Source organism: Apteryx rowi, unplaced genomic scaffold (assembly GCF_003343035.1).
Source record: "Apteryx rowi isolate R43461 unplaced genomic scaffold, aptRow1 scaffold_75, whole genome shotgun sequence".
Taxonomy (NCBI): Eukaryota; Metazoa; Chordata; class Aves; order Apterygiformes; family Apterygidae; genus Apteryx; species Apteryx rowi.
In genome coordinates this window covers 271,338-298,926 of record NW_020451038.1, presented here as the reverse complement: position 1 = coordinate 298,926, position 27,589 = coordinate 271,338, and positions in this window count along the sequence as shown.

The window sequence follows — 27,589 nt, the reverse complement described above, 5'->3', positions numbered from 1 at the left end:
TTTGTGGAAGAGTTATTAATTATTTAGTGATTCTGAGGGATTCTGCCAGCTGCAGTTGTTCTGATGAATTTTTAATAAATCACTATTAACATAATGGGAAATATAAATTGCTTGCATTATGCTATATGCAGGGGTAGCTAAGAGAGAATTCTGCACTAAGGTCCAAGATCTGCTGCTTACCTAATGGAAACTGCCAGCTGAATGATCCAGTTCTCCTGGGAATGTCCTGAAAAAATAAAATCTTTTTACCATGAAGGAGTTTTATTTTACAGTTGCCAAAAAGCACCTCAAGCAGTTGGTCTGTATCTGAAGAACTGACAAAATTAAATAGTATCTTAGTGATCTGCTCCAAAGACTTACCTGGAGAAGGAACTACATGCTAATAGACAGGTCAGTTGAGCCAAAGGGACTTTGTTTCCTAAAACATCTGGCCAAAAAAGCCTTTTATTAGGATAGTTTACATCCTCCTGAAGCGTAATACTTCCTGGAGATATTTTTCTAAATAGAATCTGTTGTTCCTGAACAACAGTTTAAGGATGAAAAAACAGTAATTTAAGGGTTCGTTATCACGAAAGAAATTCCAGTGCTTTCTGTTTCCACAGGAAATTAGAAAGTATTTAATATGTTTTGCATTAAATTAGATCTTATATTTCTAAAATAGTATTCTATAATATATTTCTATTTATATTAGACTTTTTATATTTTAACTTGTGACAGGACAGTGAGTCAACCACAGCACTAAGCTGGATGTGCTTAGGCCTTCATCCCAAAGCAGACAGAGAGGCTGTAAATCCAGAAAAGCCAACATTTACTTGAAGAGAAACTAGAAATGAAACTTTTTAAATAAATAAAACTCAAAGTAGCTGGGGAGGACAGAACTGCAGCAGAATATTCTGTACACAGCTATCCCCTGCTTCCTCTGTCCTTGCAGGCAGGTGATTGCTTCCAGCCAGCTTAACAACTTGCTAAGTCACTGAGCAAATTCTGGTCTCTTCTTGTCCCTCAGAGGTTCTCTTCGCCTATTCTGATATTTGCCTGACTGCACCCTTCCTATCCCTGCAGCGTCTTCACAGGAGCTGCCAGCAATCGTCTTCATTCTGCGTCTCTCTCGCCTGTCCCGTGAGCCCTAGAATTGTTTCTGTTCGAACATACTCAGCAGCTCCCCAGGGGAAGGAGTCCTCCCACCCTTTCTGCACCACCCCAGACTGGCTTCTTAAAAGAACATAAACAGAGTTGTGAAGACATAAATAGAACAAATACCATCTGTCCTGCTAGTTTTGGCCCAGATGCATAACCACCTTTTCTTAGTTCTTTCAGCTGATTTTCTACCATACCCAAATACACATTTGGCTTATTAAAGAAATTTAGCACCTTATGGATGCCTTTCCCAAACATTTTAAACACAAGCCCAAAGAATTCTGGATTTTGCTAGTTCAGCTACAGTCATTTCTACCTCCTAATGATGAGATCAGTTGTACCAGTTCAGCTCCTTTTTCAGATATTTATCTTCAGTCTGCTGTCTTGGTCCCACCAGGAGAAAAGTAAGAGTCAGAACAGTGAAATAGTTTCTGGGAGAGAAAACAGAGAGCAAAAGCATACCAGCAAAAAGAAGAAAAAAAAMCCCTAATTTTTACCCTTCTTGCTGTGTTGAGCACTCGTGCTCCTTCCTGAGAACTTAGCTAAAGAGCCATGCTTTTAATACCAAGAAGAAAAAAGAGCTTCTAGAAGCAGACAAAGCTATCACACCTCAATTTAACAACTGCCATAGCCTCCCAATGTGCTCTGCAGGTGTCCAGCAGAAGAGGCTAGCAGCAGATATGGGATATTGCACGCACCTGTGCTCAAGAGAGTCAGTCTTGTTCCTTTGGCTTTTCTATTTCTATCTCTGTTCTGCAATTCTGAATCGGGCAACCTTGCAGCAACCTACCTGGGGAGTACTCCAGCTAACGAGTCACCCTCTTATCAGGGCTGCTGAATGATCTCTCTGTGGCTGGGAGAGTTGCATCAGACCCCCAAGTCAGGAAGATGGGAAATCTAGGAACTAAGTGAATTCCTATAGTTCATTTGGAACCCAGCAGGACCTCTGATTTGTAGCATGGAAACTGAGCAGCAGTGTATTAGTATCCTATTGTTATGGTGTGCAAAATGAGGAGCACTTCCAAAGTTCTTTAAAATCAATAGGAAAATTCATGTTGGCTTCATGGTGCTTCTGATCAGGATTTCTGTGAATTATCTGAATTTGATTATTTTTTSCTTTCTGACTGTCTTTTTCTGAGCATCCTTTACCCCTCACACACGGAGAAGAATGAATGGGCCAAATGTGTTCCTGACACAATTTTTCCGAAATAGCAATGTTACAGCGTGCATGACTTTACTGATATATTATTGCTTTATTGCTGCCAAATAACTTTTTAAAAATCCTCTTGGTCCTAACCTTATCTCTCTTATCTTTCTTCTTACCTTTGTAAAAGTCCCATCAGGAATTAGGTGAAGTTTATTTACTACCAAGGACCATATATATCCTACAGTTTTTAAGGGACCCCTGGTGCCCCCTTGTCTAGAAATTGACTCCTGTTGAGCAATGACAGAAGTTACTGAGTTGCACTAATAGGTTGCACAGCCAGGGAGAAGGTATGAATGTGATGCCCAGGAGGTAAACTGGTGTACCGCCACTGTGCTGCAGCCCAAATGGACAAATCTCAGGGAGCCTGAACCAGAAAATGAAACTGCTCAGTATTTCCCAGCTTTGGGAAGTATTGTAAGAGCCATATAACTTTCTCACAGTTGAATCTTCCTATAACAAACTGGCTTTATTATTGACGCAGAATAGACCTAATCACTAAGCAAGGGAAACCTGTTCTACCTACTGAGATTAAATTAAGCACTGGGTTAGCAACACAATTTCACAAAGTGTAGAACATTTCATTTCAAATAACTTCTTAGCTTATATGACTGTTGGAGAGCCATACTGTTGCTTTCAGGCTGAAGGCTGGAAACTAAGTGAGCAAAAGCTGTCCAGTTGTCTAGTGATGGAGGGAGAAAAAATCTAACCAGAGATGTCAGTGTGAAGTTAAAATTAACTGTGCCTACATAGTGGTATGCATCTCAGCTGATGAATTCACTTTAAAAACTGTTCATGCTTCAGTTAAAGCTATAGTGATTCTGTATTAGTAAAAACAGGGGGAAAATGTAGCATAGATTGTGTATAAAACAAAGCTGTGGAAATGCTACTGCTCATTGTTTAAATATATAACTTTACTGATACCAAAGAAATTCTCAGAAGTTATCTCATTTTAGAGAACACTTAAAAATTCTTCCTACAATAAACATAAACAAAGAGGAACATGTTCTATGGAGTATCAGTCCAAAGGAATTATAGTGGCTATGTATAAAGCTAAAGACTGTATTAAATTACTGCTTGCTATTGTAGTCATGGCCTTATTTGGAAGTATAAGCTCACGGTAGGAAGGACAGGTCAAAAGGCAACGTGAAACCCCATTGACTGTGTAGCACACAGGTTTCCAAAGGGTCCGTGACATGCAGGAAATTGGCACTGCCACAGAGTATTTGTGTGGCCCTGGGCAAATCATTTAATCCCTAGGAGCCCAAGAATGTCTACGTGTGTGGAAGAATAATTCTGCTTTTTCCTGTCCTTTGTCTATCCTGCCTATCTAGATTTCAGGCTCCTCTACTGAGAAGTACAATAGGGTCTCTCAGCAGCGATGTAATGCAAATATATGAATGAATAAATAACAGAAAAGCTATACAGCCTAACAGCGAGGGTCCCATGGCTTTAGAGTTTGTCATGCCTTGATAACATTCTTCTTACCATAATCTTATTAACATGATAAACCTCTGATTCTGGTGATCGAAGACTGCAAGTGAAAATGATAACAGGGCATTCCTCTGCATTTTGGCCCTATGGGACCATAACTGGGACAATATAGCTCTTGAAACTGATTGACAGCTGTAACTGCAGGATCAACAGAAATGTCAAACTGAGCATCCTGCCCTGGTAGGACAAGGAGCCCCCTACTTAACTCTCTTGCTACAGGCAGAGGAAAGCTAGAGAATGGCAGGAAAAGATCAACTAGATGATATGTAGTGAGAGGAGGCTTAATTTTCCTCTCACTTATACCGGTGTCATTTGCCCATAATTCCACAGCATAGTTGTATCAGTGTTAAACCATCCAAGTGAGGGAAAAATGAAGTACAGAGTCAATTGCCACAAACAGCAAAAGTGCTCACCTCAGCCCCCATTACCATTTAGTAGACATGAGATACTTCCCCTTCTGCCACCACTCATGTGTTTTTTCCTCACTGTCGTATACTGATATCTTGTATTACAAGCACTTAATTTTTTCATTTATTATTGCAATATCAGAACACATTACAATGTCAAATCTTAGAAATGTGAGAGAATGTTTATGTTTCTCTGCTAGCGCAGCTGTGTATGGTGGTTCGGTACTTAGTGGGTGGGAGGGGGAAGGACAGTAAATAATAGGTAAGGGAAAATAAAAACAGATTTAAAAGAACATAACGTTTTGGTAAGGAATTTTTTTTTATAGTCATGGCTTTGAGGAAAATTACTTTTATGACCAGCTTTTCAGCAGTCCTGCACAAATGTGCCTATAGTGTTTGCAGGTGCAACCATTTGTATGCAAGGCACAACTGTATGAAGGAAAAGCTTTCTCCAAGCTAAGAGTTTCTTTTTGCTTCCTACTCGCTTTTAAAACACARGTATTCTAGGTAAGAAATAACAACCTCCAGCTGAGCTCCTTAAGCTTTGTGGTTGGAAGAGTTAGAAAGGCTCAGCATCTTGCAGGCTAAACTTTCCTGAGAAATCCAGAACTAAAATCTCCTGAATGTCACAGTGGATGCAACTGGGTGCAGTGGATTAAAAAATCCGGCCTTAACATCTTGATGATTCTGTCTAACTTGGCTTAGGTTATTCTTTTCCTCACTCTTTTCCTGCTCCCCTCTCCCCATCTCTTTGCCTGTATGCAGACGTGTGCACACGTACGTATGTACACGTGTGTAAGTATACATGGGTTTGTATATATGCATAGGAACAAAAAATGCAAACCTTTCCTATTCAGCCATGATCTGCCTGCAAGCAACGTGTTTAATCATGCTAGAAAAGATGCATGTTGATAATTTTATTCAAATGAAAGGAATTGAACAGAACTTAGAAGTTAGAAATCCTGAAAGCTGATTGCTAGGGTTGAGAGCATATATTTTTAAACAATTAATGGCTTGCTTGTTTTTTTTCTCTCCTACACATTTTTTGCCTATGATAAAGTACTCCCTGTACGATACCCACCAGCTGTATTATCAAATAGAAAGAAATAGATGAAAGAAAAAGCCACAGAATTCTGGAGTATACTTATTCTCTGCCCACACACAACTATTCTCTCCTCCTTTTCTCAGTGGGCTGTAATTTCCCCTTGCCCTTTGGAAGAAAGCAGAATTATGAAGAAAATTGTAAACATGTTTAAGAATTGGTCATGAAATGCTACTATATTACAGTCCTGTTGTGTCACAGCCTGTTAGGCGGTGAATATGTACACATATGCAGTAGCACTAATGATTGGGGGCACCTGACTGAAAGTGGAGGAGGGCAGGAGCAAATAGTATTTTCACTGAGCATTAGACTCTTATGCCTTTAAGAAAGGATGGATAAGGAAGACATATATTTGTTCATTGAGATTTTAAACTGTTATATTCAAGTTGAATCTATAGTTCTTTTTTGTGCCACACAGAAAACCATAAACTTTCTCTCCAGCTGGTGATTTGAAAATAAAAGTGTTTCTTGGAAAACAGGGATTTGTCAAAAGCAAAAATGTTCACAGGAATATACCGTGTTTTTTCATAGGTGAAAAAAAGGTTGTGGGCTGGGAATGTCTGGGAAAAGATGGAAGGGAAGAAAGAGACTGGGAATGACTCCAGAATATCCTGGAAGTCTGGGCATTTGCACAGGTGTGGAAAACCCAAATCCGAGGTCTTGTTCTAATGGACAATCAATTACTGCTAGACTACTCCACCATGAGAGACCTACCTCACTACAGTCTGGTGTAGAGCTCTATCCTGTGTCATGAGAATATAGACTTACTCCTGGATCTTCCTCCTCCCTTAACAGGAATTGGGAGTGAAGGATTAATTGTATTAATCCAGACTCAAGGACTATGATGAGTTAGGAAAGAAAAATGGGTTTGAAAAGGACATTGATAGATGCCATAGTCTGCCTCCCTGCACAGAGCACACACTGAGTGGACTAGGTTATAGCAGTTTGGAAAAGGGCCTTGTTTGTGTGGTTGCTCTCTCTTCTTTCCCTTGTGGGCAACTCACTCACTTTGGAAGAATGGCATAACTTGCAGTGGAGAAGAGCCTCTGCTTGGATGAACTCTGCAAAGGATTTTGGTAAGTAATACTCATGACATTAAATTCATGGATTTTCCCCTTCACCTTCTTTATTTCTCTTCAGGACAACTGTCAAGTATTTCACCAAAAGTGTTGAATGTTCCAAGAAGGTTATGAAATAATGGCAGAATTAATGGTGTTTTCGAGTCAAAAGTATCCATCAGTACCAGAGTTCTCCAGTCAGCTAGTGTACACATTGCAAATCTACCATATTACTGGAGTCATCAGCATGGCATTGAGAAAAGAGTTGTTAAATTAAGACATTATAAGTCATCTGATCTCAAAAGCATGCATATAATTTCTTTTCATACCAAATAACTTCCTTTGTCTATTGGATTTGGTAGTCACATTTGTGTTTTTGCATTGAGAGTTGCTAGCCAACACATTCTTATCCTTTCTGCTTTATCTATACAAACATTAGGAAACTGTCCAGAGATGGAGCAGTCAGTTGTACATGAGAGGCTCTTTGTCCTGCTCAGCAGCACAGAAGTCATGCAACTGGTAAGCCAGGTCCTTCTCATCATTCATGTCTGATGATGATGCCCAAAGACTCAGTAAGACATGGAAATCTCTTGTCTTCTCTTCTTGCCATGGGGATAAATCTACAGTTCTTGAAACCCGTTTCTCCAGGAATTCTTAACCCATAGCAAAATACTGGTTTCTTTACAGATGCATGTTGCTGTGCTGTCATCTAGTGGCAAGGATGAATTAGACGTCATTCAGTGAAAGTGGCTGACTAGGTGTCCCTTCGCTGGAAATAACTACATAATGCTCAAAAGCTGTCATCTTTGCTTCCTGAAGCACCACCACAAAGGTCACTTTCTCTGTTTGTGCTATGCAAGAAGATCATTGTTGCTTAGAGCCTATCAAATGGGCTGTCCAGTGGAAACTGTTTGCTGCAAACAATAGATTTTACAGACTCGTGACACTTTATGCTACAAGGTCTTTATCTCCATCTTGTCATCCATCCTGTCTGTTAACAATTTACAGACAAATACTCAAAGGTGGATTTTAAACAGTAATTGATTTTTTTTAACTACTGCCAGTTGGGGCACTGTCAGCTAATGATATGTGTAGTTAAATCTATAATTGTCTAAGATCAAGAGGATAGTTTTCCCTGCACATAAAGCTTTCTGCAAAAGTCCTTCCTCTTGCATTTGTTGTTAGCTGACTCTTGGTGAAAAATCAAAAATGTCATAATGCAGCTACTGAATTATGCTTTGCCAGGAGAAAACAGACAAATACCTTCCAGAATGACCCACGTTTGTTCAAAGTTTAGAAAACTGATTGATGTCAGTGGACAGACGTACTGCCATTGATTTCTAAGGGCTTTGGCTCAGGTCTAAAATATATATGCCAGGAAATAATATACTTGCTTGTCCTTAGTTTACATTGGTGATGATATTATTAATACATGTAAACATTTACAGTCCTGGGTCTCTTTTCAGACTGCAATTGCAATGCTTGAATTGATGTCTTGCATCAGTTTTTGTAAAATGCTTATGAAAATATGTGGAAAGTAATAGCACCTTGACAATTAAACTGGCTACAACATCTGCAACACTTTTCTGGCTTCATCTACTGAACATTTCTGGGTAGACCTCTGGATTGGCTGGACTGGATTAGCCAGTTGTAGTATATCCCTTGCTCCTTGAAATGCTGGTCTCATTACCATTTTGATAAGCCTGGCAGCTACTTTCCAAGTATCTTCTTTATGGATGGAGTTTCTCATATGAATGGAGTGACTGGAAAAATCTGTCAGACAGAGGTGGACTCTTCATAGTTATCAGACTCTGAAAAGGACATATCAGTGAGTAATCCTCACTGCAGAGCACCACCATCAAAGAAGCATTTTGCAAATACATAAATGGTTTATTTTCATCCCTACAAAATGGAGTCAAAAAATAACTAATGTTAAAATTTATTTTTATGAGGAAGTGGACATTGGTGTTTATATTGCCCTGTCTTCCCACAGTGCAAACTGTGCTCTATCTCTCTGAATTTCAGAGAGGTTCCTCAGTTCAACCAAGCACTGTAAAAAGATACCTAAATCTCCAGGCAAACAGAAAAATATGCTGATGTGCGTCACTGAAAGGGAGGCACTTAAGCACATACTTAAATGCCTTGCATCTCTGAGGACTTAAGCAAATTCTCAAAAAAGAAAAAGAATGGCGCTCTACATTTATGACCTTTCTTGTTTTGTCCAAGTCTCAGACCTCTATCCCCACAGTAATAGAAAATATTAATGAGGATAAGAAACATTCTGTTTTCCAAATTAATTATAATTAGTCAGAGGCAGTGAATCAATGACCTTTCACATTGGAATATGATAAGAGATTTGTTTTTAAATATATTCCAGAAGAGATTTAGTTTATTTTTGGCTCAGAATTTCATCTTCCTAAGGTGCTTTGTAGAAACAAAATTGCATCCTTTTAATTAAGAAATTGAAAGACAAGCTGTAACAAGGTCAATCAGGTTAAAACAGCTGCATCCTCATTATAATGTAAATGCTTCTTGTAGTAACTTGTAATATCTTGAAATAGTAAAGGGTTATATACAAATAAAGTGTTCCAATAAAAATAGAAAGGTTTAAGTCAACAGAATGAGTAAAAGTGTATGTGCTTGTAAAGAAAAAGAGAGCTAAACTTTCATACAGAATCAGAAAAATACAAGCACTTTGTTAACAAGAGTTAAGATATAACATGCATACATCAAAAAGAGGTGGGTAAGCTAATCCAAAACTGCTTCGGTGTCACCTTGAAACATTTGGTCAGGGCTTTAAGGGCAATGGCATGTAAAACAAAGACTGGGTTAAAGCAGTATGTAAAGAAAGGTGAGGACTGCAGTGTTCACTATGATAGTAACTACAATGCTATTGTCATCATTGAATGTTGCTTTTCATGAATGACCATTTTTTGCATATATTTTATACTTGCTGCAGTCATTCTTTATATGTATTTCTTTTCTTTAAGTGGAGGTCTGCTGTGTCTGTTTTCAAATCCAGACCCTGCTCAGCATCCTTCCTCCAGATGTTCACAATACCTACATACATTAACAAATAATGTACAGTATAGCAGTTCTGACACTGCATTCAGGAATAATTTTTGAATTACTATTTGTAATCACTTGTAAATTTGTCATTTCTTCATCAGGAGAGAAAAAAAAGAAAAAAAAGGAAAAGAAGCAAGGGTTTCTTGAGTCTGACTTGGTTCTGTTTCCACATTTGATTACATATGAAAATAAAAGCAAAGTTATTCCATTTAATGTCATAATCTTCTCTCAGCCTCCCACCATCTAGTTTATTTCTCTTTGTCTAGGCATGGAAGGAGGCCCATAAAATTCTATCTTTGGTATGATTCTTTTGTATTAGTAATCCTTGTTTTGACTTTGTTCTTTCTGAAGATGCTCTTAAAATGTAGATCCCAGCTAGTGTTACTTACTGTATGAGGCAGCTTTCACATTTTCCCTCTGTTTCACCTCTTTCTCAGCATAAAGGAAATTCTTGCCAATGCTCATTTCAACTCTGCAAAAGATACTAAAACTTTTCTCTGTTTCATAAGCATATTCAGCTTTCGCTTTACACGCATTCGGTCTTTGTCATACAAGGACATCACCACAGAGCTTTTTAAGTAATTTACACAGTTTGCTACTATTTAACTCTTACAATGGATCCCTTATGATGAACTTGTGACAAGGACTGTTTATTTTTTGTACTTGGAAGTAAAAAAATCATAAAAAATATTGTCCACAGAGGTGAATTTGTTTATATGTCAAGGAAACTGATTTTTAATATATGTAGTTTCCTTTATTACATGAGTGTGCAATTCCTGGTTCCACGGGGAATCTGTATAAATTCATCTTACTTTTGTTGAGTGTGCAGACAATACCAAAAAATGGTCAAAGTTAGCATATTTTATATACAAATACATTTGTATATTCTGGACACAATTTCCTGAGCTCTTCATCCTTAATTCAGCGATAGCTGGATGATGAAGTCATTGAGACTTAGGAGTGTGCTCAGATCAGGAACTTAAAGCTTTATACTTCATCCAAATACCATTTTGGTTTGGCCCTTTTTACTGAAACACGATCCATCCTGATACAGAAGCACTATCAATAAATCAAGTAGAAATTAATGCTCTACTACAAATTCTGTTAGTTGAGCAGCCAGCTGCAAATGCTACATTACCAACTTTTTTTTAAAGTACAAGGCCAAATCATTAGATTAAGAACTGAGCTAAGGTTTGTGGCTGTAGAAAGAAATCTGAAAGTAACTTGCATGCATTCATATCTGTGATGAGAACTGAAACTACACAAATACCTCATTTCATTGCCTTTGATGATGGCTACAAGAAAGGCTCTCCTGACTCAGCCTATGATTTGTGCATACGTTATGCGAGTCTGTCTTTGTAAGTAACAAGGCTTTTTACTTCAGTGATTGATCTGTGCTGTTTTCATGGCTATAATTAATTCTGTTGTATGCCACCATGAAAGCTATGTTATAGGCCAGGAAGATTTTATTGCTTGGGAAGGCTGATGAATGTATGGACTAAGCTTTTTCCTTGAGAGTGAATAAGTGTAGTGGTATTGACTTTGGGAAAGCTATTCTGAGCTACCACAGCCAAGAAAATGGCCCCAGTTTTCCATTGCATCTTTTTTATTTTTCAGTAGCCTCCATGACTTTCCATTTTCTCTCTTCAGTCACTGGAGAATGGTGAAAAGATGCAGTGTGCCTTATCAAAGCCCTTAAAGCTAGTCAGTGAGAACGTCTCCCAGTGCATCCAAGCATGCAGATAGACATAGTGAGTTTAAACAAACAACCCAGTTTGTCCTGGACAGTCCTTGAAAAGAGGACACTATCTCAGCTTCTGGGTGGAAATCTTTAGGATGCTAATTCCTCCTGGAATTTTTATTGGATACAGGTTTTCCCCCATCTCCAATCTCAAGTCATGGAGCCAAAAGCAGAGTTAAATTAGTGCATCAAAAAGAAAAGTGAAAAGAGATTCCAGCCCATTGTATCAAGTAACACGGTGCAGAAGGTGTGTTCACTGCCAGACACCCACGGCTCTATACTGCCAACTGGAAGCAACAAATCATTAATGTAGGGAACCTCATGGCATGCCAGGAGACAAGAGGTAAAGTCAAAGACTGTAAACAGGACAATAGGCTGTTCCACTTTTAACTTTTCAACACAAAGATCCTAACTCAGGAAACCACCTAAATTTGGGACTTAGAGGTGTGTGATGATAAAGAGGGAGTGGTATTAGAAGCATAAGCCATTTGAACATTTCCCCTTCAGACATGAAACTATTACAGGAATGCTTATAATGCTTATACATTTTCCCAGTGATTAGTTCTTTTTTTCTAACAGGAATTACAACTGAAAATGGAATGTGAAAACCACACATTTAAATACATGTCAGTGTATTAGGTACCCAGGTTGTAAAACCAGAAATTATGTAAAAAAAAGATACCCACAAACCACTGAGAATTAGGTCAGATAGATAGAATTTTACTGTTTGTCTATTAAAACAAAGTAGTGAATTTTAACATTAGTCAAAATTTACATTTTTCTGCTCTGTAACAGACAACCACTTAGTAGGCATTTGCTATCAAGCGTGACTTGCTAATGCAAGCTTCCTGTATTAATTTACTGGGAATGTAATTGTGTTGTAAAATACAAAATCTCAGGTAACCTACTATGACATTTACATTTGATTACCATATCAGTGGCTGTTCCTTTCCATTACAGATACCTTTGGTGGTGTTCTTTGAAAAGTGCAGAGATATAATGCACTATGTAATATTTCAAGCCAAAAATCTCCTTTAGGCAGGAGTTACAGTGGTAAATAGCTCTCCAGTGTTGGAGCACCTTAATTGGGATGCCTCACTATTTTTCTTTTCTTTTTTTTTTAATTTAAGCAATTATTTGTGTAGCTAATGCTACGCAAATAATTCTTATTTTCTGCTGCCAACATCACAGATGTCAGATAGGAGTGCTAGAGCAAGGCAGCCAAGTTGTGTTATGGTAACCCTGTTCCTCCACTCTGTAAGTGCACTATGACCCTGTAGCATATATTTTTTAATATTCTTATGGCTTATGCCATGAGATATGTAGTAAGGAAAAGAACACAGCAGGCAATATGCAGCTGCCTGGGGAATGCTTTTCATTAACCTAGAACGCTGGTAATAAAGCTAAATTAGACTTAAATATTTCCTGAAGCACCCTGTAATCATTATTTTGGGGAACAATTTCATTAGGAGACAGATGTTTTATATCAACTAGTTCAAGTCAACCATCAGAGAAGATATCATTTGCCATGTTTCCTATGAACTATACATTTTTTTATCCGTCTTTTAATATTGTCCGGAAATGGCTTCCAGATGTCTTCAGATCAATCAATTCACTTTAATTAAATAGGTTATTTTTCCTCAGTAGGAGAATGCACTGAAACAGTGATATTTTCTCTTCTCCTGCTCCAAATGGATGTTTATTTGTAATCAGAAATACGGAATGTGCAGCACTGGGATGTAACTTATGCAAATTCTCCCCAGATATATATATACAATACATATTCAAGAACTTTTTAACGCTGTAGCTTTTATTTCATTATGAGTGTTTGGGATACTTTGAGTCTCTGAACAATTACATGTATAGAACAAATTTTTTTTAATGGTATATCTCTGCCAATGGCGGAGTTTCCCTGCCATCTTCAAGTGGCAGCTCTGCTAGAGGAGAGCAACCTACTACTGTTATCAGTAACCTCGGGTTACCCCTTAGCAAAAGTTTCATTTCCCGTAGCTGCAGAACTAGGGCTTAGGGCTTAGTCTTGCCGTTACTTAGGTTCTCAGTGGGGTTTTTGATTACTTGCTGAAATAGGAGCAATTGCCTATTTCTGTTATAAACCCCTAAAGCCACAAGAAATACAACAACAAGCTGGGATTGGCCCAGTTCTGTTGCTGAAGGTTTTCTAAGTGGTGCAGGCAAATAACTGCTGGAAGACTTTTTCTGTAGGATTTCTTACTAACTGGGAAGGCCCACATAAATTTAAACCCAATAAACTAAAATCTAATACTTTGAACAGCATGAACCCCTGAGACTGGCTCACATCGTGACTTTTGTAATATGTCAGCTTCTTCAGCACAATCTCTTCCTCTTGTAAAGCACAGATGACACTGGTGTAGGTGGGTGGGTCCCCGTGGCAGAAGAGTGCCCAGCTTGATCTTTCTGAGCTTTCCAAACAGTGCCTGGAGGCACACAAAACATATGGGCTTTTTACTTGCCTCACAAAGGCTTCAAAGATCCCAGCCATTTAATCTGACTGACATGAACTACAGTCCACCACAGCATAACCACAAAGCATCTCACAGACATCTTGTGTCTGCAGGATTTGTCCCAAACGGCTGGGCAGCTTCATTAACTCTGCCTTCACTTCTTCTGTTTCCCTCTTTCTTTCCACTTTCTCAAAATGAATGTAACCCAAAATCACCCATAGTTCCACATCTACCCAATGTTATTGCTTCTTCTTTCAGTCCTCAAGGAACTTGAGTCTATGAAAACATTCACCTAATCAGCAAAAATGCATTAGGTAGTGAATTGTTCCTGGAAGAAATGATAAAAGTCTTGCTTTACACTGGGAGTGTCTTCACGGGGACTTGTAGTTAGGTAGTGTTCTGGAGGAGAATTTTGGAAATCTGAAATTTAAATGAATTTGCACCACATATTTAGTGTCTGTATTATATGGTTTTTATCTGAAGTTTTTATAAAGGAAATAGACTAGGAACTCAGAAATACAAAGTCATTTTAATGAGTTTTCTAAATAGATGGTCTTGGCATTTCAAAAATCATCTCATGTAATGAAGATTTTTCTCTTTTGAAGTGAACTGAAATTAGTTCCCAGCCCAAATGGTGTTTTTGCTGTGCATTTAGATAGATACATTTAACCCCTGGGGTTTCTGACTTGTATCTTTCTCTATACCCAAACTGTCATTAGGACATGAGGTCAGTGACATAGATTTTGTTGCAAAAGCATATTAACAGAGGAGGAAGGTATCAGGTCTGCAAAGACTGACTGCAGGGCTGTCAGGCAGGAGAACCAGTGCACTACATGGTTAATTATTACTTCAGTGCTGAAACACTTTGACCAGCTATAATTACCCAATTCTAAAACTGGAGCAATTAAATCTCTTTAGACTTCCCCTTGCTGCGGAAGCTTGGTAGCTGTCTGATTGCAGCTCTGTGGTTTGGAGGGACAGCTATATGCAGTCCCTCCAGCTCTGACTGGCAAGCGTGCTCCCCACCGCGGTCAGCCTTGCTCACCAACACGTTCCTGTCTCACTCAGCTCCAGGAAGACATGTTCTGCCCAGCCTAATTTCCCCTTTGGCTCATGCTGCCCTCAGAGAGGCTGTATCTTGTATGCAATCCCCCATTACCTCTCCATAGTGCTTTATTAATGTTAAGCCTGGCATTAATGCAGAGCATTACTATATCTATAGCTACGTTCATCCAAGCATATAAAAGTACTTATAAATATTAATGTATTAAACCTAATAACACCCCTAGGAGGTAGATAAGAATTTCAGCATATGCTTTACTGATGGGAAAACATATAAAGAACCAACTTCAGACAGTGGTAAAAGGCTAAGATGGTGAACAGTGTCATTAAGAGTGAGTCTGGATCAGAGAGGGTACGTGGCTTGCCTGTATCCTACACCAAGCCAATGACTAGAGCTAGGAGCAAAATCCATGAGGACTAGTTTCTACCAGTCTTTTTTTCTTTCTTTTTTGCAATTATAATAGAACCCAGAAATTCCAATTAAAATTCAAGGCTTCACAGTGTTAGGTACTACAGTGGTACAGTGGTAGAGCCCCTACCCTAAAAAAACAGTCTAAGTCAGTGAGATAGAGAAGGTTTAAGAGAGAAAACAAGAAAGAAATTCACACAGTGGGGACAGGAAGACACTCTCTGAGTCCCAGTCCAGGGACCTTGCCTCTAGCCATAATTCCTTTCCTTTGTATCAGTCAGCTGGTAACTTCCCCTTCCTTCAAATTAAACACTTCCATTACTCAGGCAGACAACTCTCCTGATATCTTGTAACATTAGGAAAAGGTTACATTTAATGTTTTCTGAACTCCAACATGACAAGGAGCAACTCAAAAGAATAAAAGGCAAAGTTGAAAGCAATAGTTGAAAGGTGAGAATTACATGAAATCACTTAAACTTAATCCCAAAAATTCAGGAGTGTTTCTTGCTTATGAAACAGTCACATTCTGAAAATTATCATCTTTGAGGTTAAAAGCTAAGATTTTGCTAAACCCAGCATACAGCTATTAGGAGTGAAAAGGAACTGATGTCAACCTGTGTCAACACTAGCGGATGAACATGCCGTGGACCATTAAAAATAGAAGTGTGTGCGCTGTGCGGCTGGTCTAGAGGACAGCAGCCGATCACAGCATACATGCTCGGTGACAGAAAACTGCCTGGAACAGGGTAAAAAGGCCACTACCTTAATGTTGCTTCAGCACTTACTGCCCATCGTACAGAGAAATGGGAGCAAGTCTGAAGCACCTCTGTGACAGGGAAGAGCCACAGCATGGCATTGGCAAAGGTGGCTTGTACATCTCTGTACAAGCCTGGGGACAATTTGGCAACTCCAGGGCAGCCAGAGACCTACAGGTTTCACAAGCATTAGGACATCGGAGCAACAGCCTTTCGCAGTCTGCGTTCAACAACTTGTGCCTCTGTGGTGAGCAAGGAGGAGGGAAATACCCTCCGCCTTTACAGCAGGGCACTCTCCAGAAAAGCCGGAGGGAGGGCAACAGCAGCTCAGCTACCACGTAGCGCAAGTCCTTGACATAAAACCTTCACACATGAATCAGGACCTGTAGCGCAGCTGCCTGGGAAGTGGAAGAGGCAGCCCCCTGCCACTGACGTGGTTTGGGGTTTTGATGCAGCCTCGGAGGAAAGCTTCTGTTACTCTTTTACCTGTTGGTTGTTGGCTTTTTGGTTATAAATAGTGCCCTGGAGGAGCAGCCCAGGTGGACTGCACCTGTCTAGGAGTGCTGCTGAGTCACTTGCCAGCTTCAGTCTATGCGCAGATGCATGTCGGTAACAAGACAGCGTTCTGCAACCTAACAACGGGCTTGTTTCTTCCATGATAAGAACAATTAATAATAATTGAGAAGTCCTGTACTAAGGGAATTTATAACCAATTAATAAAAATGTGGTTATTGCAGTTAAACACAATAAAAATTAGTCTTTATGCACTAAGGGAAAGACACACTCACATAATCATTTCCATGTCAGTATTGTTTATAGCTATATTTACTGATAGAGAAATAATTATTAATCAGAGTTTGTGCAATATTGCACTAAGTATATGAGATTCACTAAGCTCTGTTACAGAAGAAGGGACTTTTACAATGCTCACATTCGAACTAGAGGACTGTGCTGGGCTGTACCAACGTCGTGGATCTCTGCCAAGGGCAGCTACCAGCCCTCACCTGTCCAGCACACTCACGCTTGCAAGTCTGAGTGAATCCATTAGCTTTGAGATGAGAAGTGAACCTAAACTAAACTACAAATAATGAGATGTGGTACCTTGGTTAAAATGAACAACTTCAGACAGCTGATACCAAGGCAAAAGGATATGATGTGACATCAGTTGATATTATTTCATTATTTTTGTGCTGAAACAACTCAGCTCCAGGAATCTAAAATATATGGACTAACAGAAATCTCTTGGGAGACCCTACAGTGGCACTTTATTGGAAACAAGAGAAAGATCTTTACTTTCCATTTTATGCAGAGGATTTTATTCATCTTCTTCACCTGCATCTTTATTTCATAGGAAATAGAGACCATTTTTCATCTCATCTAAGACCTGACCAGCTTCTCAGCACATTAGCATCTTTACAGTTTTAGTATGGTTTCCGCTTGGAGTTATCTGATTTTTTTTCCCCACTAKTTGGAAAAGGCAGATTTACTTGCATACTCATAGTGACATCACAGGAAAAAAGACACCTTGCACTGCAAATCTGCATTTATTAACCAGTGGGCATAACTCTGAAAATCAAAGGATGCTTTCTGGTTTGTGTGCTATTAGGTTACAAATGCAACACTTGCAGAAGATGATTTTCTGGCAGAGAAACAATAGCTAAAGCAGTGGGAAGTCAGTGGTTAGGTTCTGACTTAAATTAAAATGGAAAAGAAATTAGAAAATCAGTATAGCATAAGAAGAATTTGTTGCATTTGTCTTTTAAGGGTAATGGTAAAATAATCTATAGAAGTGGTGTTTAGAGTACAGACAATGATAATTAGTTTAATAAAAATAGAACTTTTAGGATAGTAATTTTTGCAGAATCACCTCATCTTGCAGTTCTTATCTGTGAGTGTCAGGAAAGGAAAACTCAAAAGTAGAAACCTAATATTTTAATCTGATTACTGTCAGAGAACAGATGATTTAAATTGTGACAAAGCCAAAGCAATGGGAGTGGAAGGGGGGGGGATGTTAAGAAAAGTGTAGAGCAGACTGCTTCAGTCTGATGACATCAGAAAAAGCTCATGGCTTCTCAGAAATGTAGGCAAAATTGATTTTTGCTGTTCTGAAGAAAATAGCTGAGACTGAGGAGCAGGGAGAGATTTGCGGAGAGTAGGGCTGCACCTTCTGCTCCTGTGGCAGGAGTGGGGAGTATCGTGCTGCTCCCCCTCCCCACACGCACGCTTCCAGCATGCTGCCTGCCCCATCCCCTCCTGTGGCATCACCAGGAGCTGTCAGCGTGGCTCCGGTGTAGGCAAAATAGGCAGTAATGCCCCACGGCTAAGCCCTGGCAATTTTGACAGCAATAACCGCTTGCCACTCTGCATATCTCCTTTTTTTTTTTGACCAAGCTCACCCTTGGTAGCATTGTGGGCACCACTGGAGACCAGAAGAGTAAAACAGAGGGAACTGGAAAGCTAGAGCTGTGGGCAAAACAAGAGAGCTAAGAATCAAAGAAACAAAAGCAAATTCAGATCTCTGAGAAGGGAAGCAATATTCTGAAAAACAGGAACTTATCAGGACAGATACATTTGGAAAGCAGTGAAAGAGATGCAAGTACAAAAACAGACACCAGRATACAAATTCACTGTGAGATGATTCTGCATCAGATCAAGGTGTAAAAACGTATACAAATATAGAATATTATACTCAGTACAGGCATTTGGGGAAGAATGCCAGAAATGATCAAGGGATGCAGAGATTAGTCTAAAGAAAAAGATTAAAATGATGAAGTCAGCACTGACTTCCACTGGGCACATTTTGATCAATCATGTAAGAATCCTGTAAGAATTAAAAATGGTAGTTAAAAAGGGGAAGGTTTAGGGTTGCCAGTATGTCAAAGTGACAGAGGAGAGAAAGAACTAAAATGTAAGATGCCTAGGTCCCTCATAAGCAAAGGCAGTACTCACTGACATCAAGGACTTGCACATATCTGAAGGCAGATATGCTCCAGAATCACCCTCTGAGACTGTCAGCTAAGCACCTTTCAAAAGCATTAAATACACGTCAAGATGTATCCGTAGCTGCATGAAGCCACTTAGCAAGAACCAAGCCACAGACCTTGGGAATGCTCTGCGAGATCAAAATCTAGGCTGCTAGGCCTACCTTTTTTTTCCCCCTTTGGAGATGAATCCAACAGTGAAAATCACTTCCAAGATGCTTAAATCAGGACAGCTGAATTCTCAGGTCCACATTCATACCAAGTAGTTCCCTGAGCACTTAGAACTAACACAGCCTGGTTTTCTGTGGATTACACTCAAATTGCCTCTGTGTAGTTCCCAATGTCTAATGGGTGAGATGTGGCTGAAGCTTTTACCTTAGTAGAAGCATTAACATCATCTCTTTCCTCTCACTGCCTGCTTCTCTGTACGAAAGCTATAGGAATTAGAGACCTCTGTGCCTGTGTCCATCCCCACAATTGCATGGTCCCAGGAAAACGGTCTAAAATACATTGGTTGACCACGTTATCAAGCACTGCTGTCCTGTCTGCTGCCAATGGCTTTCCAGTGGACTTTTTGCAGTGATCCAACATATAGACACCACATGTTCACAGTTGCTGCTATTTTAAGAGTTAAAGCATTAAAATGTTTAAAAATCAAGTTTTCAGTGTGCTGACCTAAGAATCATTCTAGGATACCAAGAAAAAGATACCGTTTCAGAGAAATCTGTCATCACACTACAGAATCTACAGGGCTGTTTCTTCTTTTTGCTTTTTGATAAGCCTGTCTTTTTATCTCTCTCTATTTTATTTTTCTAAATGTTTTCATTGATTTCTTTTTCATTTTACGCACAAACTGAACACAGTTGATCAGTAGATACAAGATGTGTCCTGAAACATTGCCAGTAGCCTAACATGAGGGGATTCAATTGCTGAATTGTCCTAAGATTAGGCCTAAGCCATAGTATAAGCTTCATTGATCCAAGCACAGCAAGATACCCATTCAATAATATGTGTTTTAGCAAGGTTTTCTACTTGTAAAGACTTCCTGCAATTAGGGTTCATCCAATATGTGCTATAAACATGGTGGATCAAATCTTGCATCAGTTTAAAAAGTGTCTCACTCCTTAGGAAAGAAGCAGTGTAACTGGGTGTATTGTGTAAGCAAAGAGACACATGTGTAATGAAGTTGGCAATCGAGGGAGTCGTGTCTGGAGAGCTGTACATTTATAAACACTGTGTTTCCTGACAGGCTGCCTCTAAAAAGCCAAAGGATGAAAGAAGAGATGATATGCTGGTGTTCATAAAAGCATAGGTTTGGTAAAGCTGTTGTTGTTACCGTGTGAGCAGTTCTTAGTTGTAAGCACTTGCAATGGAGAGGTTTACGAAAGGCTGCCTGTCTCCGGTCATTGTACAGTACCATCCCTGTAGCATCCAAAGGCATCACTGTGCAATGTGTGTCCTCATGCCACCCTGTAGTAGGGCAAGGTCGCTGTCCCACTGTGCAGAGGGGAGCTTCAGGAGGCAGAGGCCAAAGGACTGTTCCCATATCTCACAGCCTCCTGTGTGACCCTGGCTGGCCTCTCTTCTCAGCCTCTGTCCCCACCTTGAGAGAAGAAGGTGAGATTTCAGTGGGAAGGAGCGTGTAGTACCAAAAAAGGGAAATCAGCTTGAGATTCCAAATCTGTGTTGGGCGAAAAACAGGGCTTTGGGGCACAAAGCAGTATAGCGAGGCGATATCACTGACACCTCTCTGTGCATGCTAAGGGCCTGCATAGCCTTCAGCATGGGGACTGGCTGAGCAGCTTTCATCTGGAGCAGAGACTGGTGCCAATACACAATTAGTCTGGAACAAGACATTTTAAGTTAGGAATTGTTGAATCCCTCCACAGATGGATCTCTCCGTCAACAGGATAGGCAAAACCCCAAAAGGCAGAGGTGATCTAAGCACATCCCAAGGATTGTGTGGCCGCTTGCAAAGTTCTTCACTGAGCAGAAGCCTTGCAATGGCATGCTTTGATTAGACCTCAGATTTAAGGCATGACAAATGGGGTGAGGGAAAGGGGCAAGCTGACTCCAAAGGAAGAAGCTGAAAGATATATAGAATTTCAAAATGATACAAATCTACCAGAAATATAATGAGTTTATAGCACTTAAGGCTGATTTTTCTTTATATGTGGGCTTTGCCCAAATCACAACTCTTGTTTGGTTTTCGTTGCATACCTAAATGTATTTTTTTTTCCCTTTTTTCATCCTAAATCTTAAATGCACAGCATGCAAACTTTGGCATCAGAAAGGACTGACAGAATAACGATTTTCCAAAAATGTGAAGCTTAGTATTACCACCAGTATGGTCTTATTCACTGGATGCTGCTCTTGAGAATAAACTTGAACACTGGCAAACTGTCCCTGAATACAGTCTCAGCTGGTACAAATATCTTATCATCTTTCCACGCAGATTAGGAAAGCACTTTATTATATAAATGTCCCCATTTTTTCTATTGGGAACTGATAGCTTATGTATACTTAATTGTTGGTGTTGCTTGAGGAATGAGTCATCGTTATTTCCACTGAGAATTTCCTCCAAATACTTTAGTTCCATGTGGGGAGCTGTATTATTTTGCTTAATTATATAAAGATTTCAGATCAGTAAGATTTTTATGTTATTAACACAAATGTCAAATGATTTAAGCAAGTTCCTAGAATACCTAAGTGGAAAAATCAAAACAAGTGCCTTAGAGGAATTAATTCTTAAGTTTTCAGAGGGTGGGCAAATGAAAAAACTGAGTTAGTCAAGTATTCGGCTCACAGGGAAAACTAATAAACAGAAGGCATAGATGTCTTCCTTTGAAGGTGAAATCTCCTGTGGCTAATGTTCCACCTTCTTTTATTTAGCCTAAAACCCCACCCAGCAAAAGCATAAACAAATCTTTAAATTTATGAGCTTGAGAAGCCTACCCACATGAGCTTTTGCAGGATCAAGACCTGAGAGAATGATTTCTGTTCATAAAGCACTTTTAAAGTTTTATGTGCCAAATTTTGAGAACAATCTATTTTCACCCACCCACTCTGACCTTATTTGCTCAGCAGGCACTATTTCTAGAATTGCCAGAAACTTCAACATGGCCATACATTTTGCTGTCAACTCTTGAGGAAATAAGGCTAGTGTTTTCAAATGTCTTATGCACTTAGTCAGTCAGCTGGTTGAATGGTTCCTCATAGACATGCTGGGTATGGGATTATTCAGTGAATGCAGATTCAAGGATGCCCTGCATGGATCCATTCATGCTGTGATTACAGTCCTGGGACAAGCTCCCTTTGAATATAAAGCATGACTTGCACAGAGTCAAATTAGGAAGGAATGGTCTTAGATAATCTTTAGGAAGACACAAATAGATGAAGTCCTTCAGCTAAGAGGGAGTCTGGTTTCTCCTCTCTTTCCTCTCTCCAGGAGAGTCAGGTGGCTTTTGTCACAGCAGAAATCAATCACTCTGCTCCCTGCTCCTATCCAGACACTGCATGTGAAATAAGCCCTATTTCTAGGGTTTAAGTGGGGTGTCAGGGGAAACTGTGCTTTTCTGCATCCTGTGGATAAGAATATGTGAAGTAATAATCCAGTGCAAAATCTAGATTTAAGAAAAATATGTATTTGCTCAGAACCTCCTCTTTCTCTAGGAGTTCCAAGTGTGTGAGACAGGACACTGGCCTCACACCTGCTTAAGCTCTACAAAAAAGAGTAGATGGTACAGCTGCCCTTTACTATCCAGTATCTTTGAGCTTCATACCAAAAATACTTGTTAAATATTAGACAGTACTTCAGGATTAAAAAGGATAAAAGAAGGGTAACTCCATAAATGATATTGGAGCTTCCAAGAATGTAACTTTCTCCATCATTGTTTYCTTCTCTTCTTCTTCTCCTGAAAGATCCATTTCCTGCACCAGCTGGTAGGAGAGTGAACAGTTTCATTGAATAAGACTGACATTATCGGGTTTGAAATTCAGACTAGTAGCTAGTTATTAAAGAAAATAACTTGTCTGAGCTTCTTAGGAAAAGAAAAACTTCCTAAAAACCAGCAACTCTGATAAGCATAATTACTTCCCTCACCTTCCATACCCATGGCCTCTAAGTTGTCTTCTGTAGCTATTATACTCTAAACTGCTTTATTTACTCTTTCTAAAATTCTCAAAAATTTCAACTGTTGCCTTGGTTATTCCCTGATGAACAACCTACAGAATCTTTTCAATCCATCTGAAGTTTTCCGTGTAGGCTACACAAACCTGTGGTAAAACAAAATATCACACTAATAAGTAATAACGTTCAGTTCTTAAAGCTCCCTTTACATATATCTCAGATGTCAAATAAAAACTTAGGTTTGAGCATGTAGTCTATGGGATTACTCATACAAGTAGGCACTACAGGACTTGACATCTTTCCGGGACACACTGGCAATTACCATGACATACCTATGATATGTAATATTTTGGGAGCATCCTTTGTAGGCCCTGACCTGGTCACTGAAAGCAATAAAGAAGGGAGTATCTTCTGAGAATTCACTGGATCCTTTTGTTGCTGAAGCAGAGCTTAGGGATTACTGGAAGTGCTGCATGGGCCACAGCATGCAGAATAACTACAGGGTAATATATCTCTTTTCCAAGTGCCAGGGCCTTCACCTAAGGAACTCATCCAATAACAAAAGTCACAAGATGTTCCCATTCTACAGATCAATCCCAGTTCTAACTGTCAAATTGTACAAGGCTTAGGCAGATCCCCTATGGTGTCCACCCATCCAAATTCACGCTTCTTTGTTTGGCAGCCTGAATCCTCAGAGGGGACCCAGTTAGCTACAGTATATGCTGAAATAATTGCAAGAAAACACAAATCATTGCTGACTAACCTGAAAAAAAATCAAACCATTCATCTGTTACAAGTAAAATTATCTCCCATTGGATTATCCCATGGAAAGTTGGAGAGTTTGGGCTACAGTTAAGACATGAAAAAAGCAGCACAGAAGAGGATTAGACGATCTCAATTTCAAATTCCTGGCTATCTAAGTCACCAGCCCCAATTAATTTAAATATTTTAAAATCTTATTTTAAACTAATATAAAATATTTATAGACAGTAATTGCAAATGAAAGTGAAAAGCAGATTTGGCTAGTTCAGACAAAAATATCAACAGACTGAACTGGGGAGCAAATGCTTCCTCTGGGGTTGTATGGCTTGCTAAAATATTTATGCAGAAAACCCAGGAGTCTTGCCTTGTAACTCCTGGGAACAGACTTTTTCCCAGGTGTATCTTACTATAGGGATTAGGCATTACTTTAATGCGTAAATAGCTAACCAGAAGGTGTGGGGCTAGAGATAGGAGTATGGTTATGATCTCCCTCAGGGCATGACAAAATAAGAGGTTCTAGGAGGGCTTGGAGCAATCGCCTCCTGCCAGTCCAGTCACTCAGACGGCTTTTGTTTCTCTCATGTGCGGCTTAGCCATCAGCACTAAGCTATTGTCACGGGCTGACAGCTGAAAGGAAATGGATAGCAGCTACTGGCCTGATGTGGTGCACTGTCCTGAACCTCAACATGGGCAAGACCTTACTCAGTTAAGAGGGGAGAAAAGGAGGGCTATGTCTTTCTTTTCATCCCTCAGCTGGRGAATATGGATCTTTTTAAACAGAGAGTTAATGTATTAAGATTCACCTCTTAGAGCCTGTCTAAAGAGAATCTGCACCCCTCACAGTGTCACTGAGCAGAAAAAAATATGGTGTAGCTGTATCTTTGATATTTCACTGGGTGGGACCTCCATAAACTGGGTGGCCTAAAAGTAAACATCAACACCATGAGTTTTAGAAGTGAAAATACCTCATTCAAAAAAGCTAAAATTGAACTCCAAACATAAACAGATACCTCTGATAACTCACTTGAGAAATGTAGATCTGCTGTTGCATGAAGCAATGCCACCAGGACTCTGCTAAAGGACCAAAAATTCAAAACTGCGTGCTGAAAGCTTGTACCGTAAAGGTGGAAGCAATGGACAAACTCTCATCATCAGCTACCAGTAGCTGTCCAAATATTGTATGATGGGCACCATGTAAGAACATGGAAAAGAGGAATGTCTTTAGTGGAGATATAAATAATGCAGTCAGGCACAAACACAAAGGCTCTGTGAGCAGAGATAGACTGCCTTTCAGGGCAAAATATAAATTATTTGCAAAAGGGCAGAGGGTTATGGATTATAAACTAAGTGTTGAAAAGCTGGTACCCCATAAATACAGTGAAAGTAATTTATCTGCAAGAGGATTCAAAGACCAAAGAGAATTTCACATGCTTAGATGAATGTATTTCCGAAATTCTGCAACTCAACTGTGGTTTCTCTGAATGTGCAAATGGAAAGCAGAGGCTTGATTTATTGATAAATAAATCCGCAGCCTAATTGAACATACAGAAAAAATAGTGCATGAAGATAGTTGTGACAATATTAAACTACCCCAAAGTTTGCTGAATCTGCCATTTTTGTCCCTGCAAATTGCATTATGTTAGGACACCACTGCATGGGATTCTCTCACCCAGTGCAAGGGAGAAATCTGCATATGACACTCTCTTGCTTTCTTCTGTTGCTACCTTACAGATCCTTTGTGCCCCTTTCTGGGGATCCTCTGTCTCAAACTATAGACTCACCCTCCATGTGTGGTGCTTGAGAAGAACATGAGCATTTGTGCTGGCCGGGATGTTCAGAGGGACCCCTGTATGTGCTCCTTCCAGCTTCAACCAAGTTCTTGCTCATGCATCTCATCGGGTCCCTTCCTTGACCCGGTCCCCAGGTATACTGTAAGGCAAAAACAGAGGCAAGAAGTAGCAGAACTGACAGCTTCCCAGCTTTTCCAAAGGAAATAAAAATGTGGGACAGGACCTTAGAGGGTGGGTAGGAGAATAGATACTGCTTGGTTCTCAATTCTGCCTTCACCAGATTCAGCATCTCTACTCCTCCCCTTCTTTCTGTAAGTCCTATACCTCTGTCAAGACTCAGCTCATTCTGGAATCACTGGAGTCAGCAAAAAGATAATGACTTGTTTTACTTACCTCCAAAATTGAAATGTTATGATTCACATTTTCAAGCTTCTCTTTTTTTTTCCCTGTGGTTTGTGTGTTTGTTGGTTTTTAATGAAAATTAAGGCGCCTATGCAACTACAAAACTATGCAACTGCAGCATTCAGGAGCTGAGGAAGTTAGGGCTGGCAGGGACCTAAAAAGATGTTTGGTCTAAGTCCACCTCTGCTGAGGTATGCGGATCAAGTAATACCCAACAAGCTTGACAGCTGTTTTATCTAATCTGTTCTTTAAAACCCAAAGTAATGGAGATTCTACAGCCGCTCTAGCAGCCTGTTCCAGTGCTTACCTAGGTTTATAGTTAGAAAGATAACCTAAATCACCTTTGTTGGAAATTAAAGCAATTTTTCCTGCCCTATCCTCAATGGGTAATGGATTACTATCTTCTTTTAATAACCTCTTACACACTGGAAATCTGTTATCATGCTCCCCTCAGTCCTCTAAATGAAACAAACTCAGTTTCTCTAAACTTTTCTCATGGCTTATGCCTTTATAGGTTTCTATTTATTCCTGTCCCTGTATGCTGCATCCAGTGTGCCTGAATCTTTTATTTAAAAATATGGTACTTAAACTGGATGCAATGTAAACTGGTAAGCCTTCACTAGTCATGAGCTAGCAGAATAACTATGTTTGGCATGTTACAAACAGTGCTACTGTTAACACATTTTACCAGATTTTCATTTTTACAAGAACACCTCGCTTCTCATTTACTGTGGACGTTATGACCTTCAGATCTTCCAGGGTTCTGTCTTCTTTTCTGTATTTGGGGATTTGGCTTCTCCTTCCTATGTGTAGTTCTTCTTGAATGAAAGTGACTGCATTGAATTAGGACCATGTCACCAGTTTATGAAGAGCATTAGTTCTAATCATGCTCCCATAGCATTTCCAGCCCCTTCCAAAATCATGCCATTCTCAAATGTTATTATCACTAATTTGTTCTAGTACATTTTCAGTTACAGTTTGTTTAAAGTTAGGCTGACAGATCCATGATATCTTGAGAGTTCCTTTTTCTATTTTCTTGAAAGCAGGTACTATGTTTGCCCTCTTCCAGTTTTCTGGGACTTGACTCATCCTCCACAGGTTCTCAGAGATAATAACTAATAGTTGAGAAATTGCACTGGTTAATTCCTTGACTGCTGCAGGGCAACAGGTCTTGCTGACTAGAATATGTGAAACTTGGCTAAATCTTCTCTAACCAATTCTTTCTCCCTTCCAGTTTGCACTCCATCACCTTGTTAAAACAAATTGCGGTAAGGATCTAGTTACAATTAACCTCTTTTTTTTTTGGAGGTAAAACCCTGAGACAGGATTTCAAGAGTGAGCAAAATTGTTACTGCAACCTCTTGGCTCCCTTCCCTTCTCCAAAGAAAATCCCACAAAACTTGTGAGAAGAAGAATCAGCAAGAAGTGGAGTGAGAGAATAGCAAAAGCTGTTATGGTAACTTGAACTCTTCCTTATTTATTTCTTTGTGTTGTCTTCTCTCTTTGTTCTAATTAATTGGCAAACTACTGCTGAAGTCATTCATTTCTCAAAACTTATTTATTTTGCCTCAGAACATTTATTTGCACAGCACTACTGTTGTGTA